The following is a 4,340-nucleotide window of genomic DNA, read 5'->3' as shown; positions in this document are numbered from 1 at the left end:
TCCCCAGCAGTGTTATCCCCAACAGTCTCGGGGAAAGACAACACGAGCTTTTAAAGGAGAAAGCCATCCCCAGCAAGGCCACAAATCGGCCACCATTTTAAAAACTGATAAAATTTTCTTTACTTGAGAGTTGAAACATGAACAAAGCAGCACAAGGGAAAAAGAAAAGAAAAGAAGAAATTACAAAGGTAAGTTTCTCAAACCTTTGATCTTTACATTTTCCTCCTAGGATAAAAGTCCTAGTCTGATGGATTTCCCTCCCGATACAATCTTAGTCCGATGAATTTTCTCCTAGGATCAAAATCTAGTTCGATGAATTTTCTCCTAGGATAATTTGAAAAAAAAGAAGAAGAAGTTTGAATTTGAAAAAAAGGGAGTCATTTTTTAGTTTTCTTAAGATTATCAATGTTCAGTTGTTGTTGAGGTCAGGAGCCCGCCTAGAGAATGGAGGTGTTAAATTTAAGAAATTGTTGAAGTCAGGAGCCCCCCTGAAGAACAGAATGGCGTTTTATTTTTAAAGTTGTTGAGGTCAGGGGCCTGCCTGGAGAATGGAGGTGTTAAAATTTAAGAAATTGTTGAAGTCGGGAGCCCGCCTGTAGAACGGAGGTTGTTAAATTTTAAGTTGAAGAAGTCAGGAGCCCGCCTGGAGAATGGAGGTGCTAATATTTTAAAAGTTGTTGAGGTCAGGAGCCCCCTGAAGAACAGAATGACAATTTAAATTTCAAGTTTTGAAGTTGGGAGCCCGCCCATATAACAGAGGAATATATTTCAGTCTTTACATTTAAGTTGAAGAAATTGGGTTCATCCGCCCTCGAATAGGATATTTTGGGTTCATCCGCCCTTGAATAGGATATTTTGGGTTCATCCGCCCTCGAATAGGATATTTTGTGTTCATCCGCCCTCAAATAGGATATTTTGGGTTCATCCACCCTCGAATAAGATATTTTGGGTTCATCCGCCCTCGAATAGGATATTTTGGGTTCATCCGCCCTCGAATAGGATATTTTGGGTTCATCCGCCCTCGAATAGGATATGTTGGGTTCATCCGCCCTCGAATAGGATATTTTGGGTTCATCCGCCCTCGAATAGGATATTTAGGGTTCATCCTCCCTTGAACAGGATATTGAATTTAATCCTTTCTCCAAAGGACGTTTAATTTATTTCGACCCGAGTGGTCCTGCTTGTATGAACATTGCCAAAATATATGTTTCATAAATCATTACCAAAGGCGAATTATTTTCAAGTTGTGGTTGAGGTCAGGAGCCCGCCTGAAGAGAGGAATGACAATTTATTCTCAAAAGTTGTTGATGAGGTCAGGAGCCCGCCTGAAGAGAGGAAAGGCAATTTATTCTCAAAAATTGTTGATGAGGTCAGGAGCCCGCCTGAAGAGAGGAAAGACAATTTATTTCCAAAGTTGTTTATGAGGTCAGGAGCCCGCCTGAAGAGAGGAATGACAATTTATTCTCAAAAGTAGTTGATGAGGTTAGGAGCCCGCCTGAAGAGAGGAAAGACAATTTATTTCCAAAGTTGTTGATGAGGTCAGGAGCCTGCCTGAAGAGAGGAATGACAATTTATTTTCAAAGTTGTTGATGAGGTCAGGAGCCCGCCTGAAGAGAGGAATGACAATTTATTTTCAAAGTTGTTGATGAGGTTAGGAGCCCGCCTGAAGAGAGGAAAGGCGAATTGTTTTCAAAGTTGTTGATGAGGTCAGGAGCCCGCCCGAAGAGAGGAATGACAATTTATTTTCAAAGTTGTGGTTGAGGTCAGGAGCCCGCCTGAAGAGAGGAATGACAAGTTATTCTCAAAAGTTGTTGATGAGGTCAGGAGCCCGCATGAAGAGAGGAAAGGCGATTTATTTTCAAAGTTGTTGATGAGGTCAGGAGCCCGCCCGAAGAGAGGAATGACAATTTATTTTCAAAGTTGTGGTTGAGGTCAGGAGCCCGCCTGAAGAGAGGAATGACAATTTATTTTCAAAGTTGTTGTTCAGGTCAGGAGCCCGCCTGAAGAGAGGAATGACAATTTATTTTTCGAAGTTGTTGAAATATCGCCCGCCTGAAGAAAAGAATGGCGATTTATTTTTAAAAAGTTGTTGTTGAGGTCAGGAGCCCCCCTGAAGAACAGAATAACGATTTATTTTTTTAAAGTTGTTGAGGTTAGGAGCCCCCCTGAAGAACAGAATGACATTTTATTTTCAAAGTTGTTGTTAAGGTCAGGAGCCCCCCCCCCCCGAAGAACAAAATGGCGCTTTATTTTCAAAGTTGTTGGTTGAAGTTGGGAGCCCACCCATATAATAGAGGAATACATTTCGAGTCAGTAAAGCAGAGGAATCCAACCGGAATCCCTAGCGGGACGCAGAGGAAGGAAGTCCAAGACTCGATGGAAAAATAATGCAAAAAGGAAATAAGCAGTTCGAGATCGGCAGTCAAGGGAGAATACAAGACAAATTGGAAGTAAATAAATACCAGAGGAGTCACCGAGACATCAAAGCAACAAGAGACACAAGAGCATGATCTAGATAAGATTTTGTAATTCATACACTATGGTCTAGTCTAGCTTCTTGTTTTCTTTCAGCATGGTGTAATAAGGAGATCAGCAAGCAGTAAAAACAGCATGCAACATCAGTAACATTGCAGTCCCATGGTAGTCCCAGCTACCAAAACTTCCCGAACTACATTAACCTGATTTCCTTTTAGCCAGGGATATGTAGGAAACCTTTGAAGCAAAGGTTCGGTTAAAACTTTTTTCAAAATATGCTTCACACGGAGTACTCGGATGGGAAAAAACGCTCACTTTATCTTTGCACGAAAACTCTTCGTGTCTTCGGACAAAGAGGGGCAGCTGTAAGCACGTGATTTTTGCCCTGTATGAGGATTACTCCCAAAAAAATTCAAAATAAAACAATTTTCCTTTGTGTGCAATTTTTGAATTTTCGTGACACTTTTTGATAATTATTTGTATTTTTGTCTGTGCATGTTAATGTGTTAAATTAATAAAAAATATGTCGCATTTGAATTTGATATTTAATTAAGTTTGTTTTACAAAATGAAAAATCATAAAAATAATGTACGTTGCATTTTTAGCATTTAATGTCCAAATTGTGTGATTTTATCGTTAATCGCTATTTAATTGTGTGTTAATTATTATTAAGAGTTAATTAGTATTTCCAGATAATTTTGGGTTTTATAATTTAATCTTAGCATTTTTAGCTTTATTATTTAGGAAATTGAATAAATAGAAAAGAACAAAAATAGAAGAAGACCGGATTGGGCCTTTTCTTCAATTTTAGACCACAGGCCCAAAGATACCCAACCTTCCCCAATGACCCAGTCCATTTCAAACTGGGTCGACCCAGTCCATAACCAAAAAAACCCAACACCCCTATCTTCATATGTTTCATTTCACAAAAAAAACAAACCCAAAAAACCTAAGAACCTACCCGCCCCCTCCCTTTTCTTCTTCTCCAAACCCTAGCAGCCATGGCTGCCTCCTCATCGTCACCATCACCTCCGGCAACCATGGTTGTCTACCCCTGCTGCATCATCCTCCTCATCGTCACCACCTGCTGCTGCCGCTGCTTCGTTATCTTTTTCGGCACGCAGCGAACCAGTCCAAAACGAGCTCCACCTCCTCGTCCCAAACGACTAGCAGCTCGACCAGATTCACGACGCACGACCATGGATGTACGCGTTGCTGTTGCCGCTTCATTCAGTTTCTGTAGCGTCGCCACTGCTGCTCATGCTACGTCCAGCCATGGATGAGTTGCAGCGTCGCTTCTGCTGCCTTCTGCTACGTCCAGCCATGGACGACCACCAAAGCTGCCCTCCGTCAAGCATGTTCAGCAGTAGCAGCTGCTACTGCTTCCTCGCCGCCACCGCTTTGTCTTCAAACGACACCAAACGACCATCTTCTTCGATCGTCCGTTCGTGGTCGTCTTCGGCATCAAGTTATTTTGGTGCGATAATTGTTTCCGGGCAGATTTGTTTTCATTCGAGTTCATCGTCGTTCCGATCCGGTTAGTTGGTTTAAGTTTCGTTTCTGTCTGTAATTTGATTGATATTTTCGGATCTGAAATCAGTAAATGTTTGATTCTTGTTTTTGTTCGTGTTTATCATTTTTTTATTTTTTCAGTTTGTTTCATTTTTTCTTGTTTATTTTTTAGGTAGAAATTGTTAGTTTAATTATAATGTTGTTAGATTTAAGTTGAAGTTCAATTAATTATTTCTTCAGTTTGTTTTTATTAATTTAAAAAGATTTCGTTTTAATATAGAAATATGTTAGTTTGATAACTTGAATCCGTCATCTTTGTTGTTTAATATAGATTTAATTCGTGTTAATTTTTT

This window comes from Nicotiana sylvestris, chromosome 5 (genome assembly GCF_000393655.2).
Source record: "Nicotiana sylvestris chromosome 5, ASM39365v2, whole genome shotgun sequence".
Classification (NCBI taxonomy): Eukaryota; Viridiplantae; Streptophyta; class Magnoliopsida; order Solanales; family Solanaceae; genus Nicotiana; species Nicotiana sylvestris.
This window is presented reverse-complemented; position numbering follows the sequence as displayed.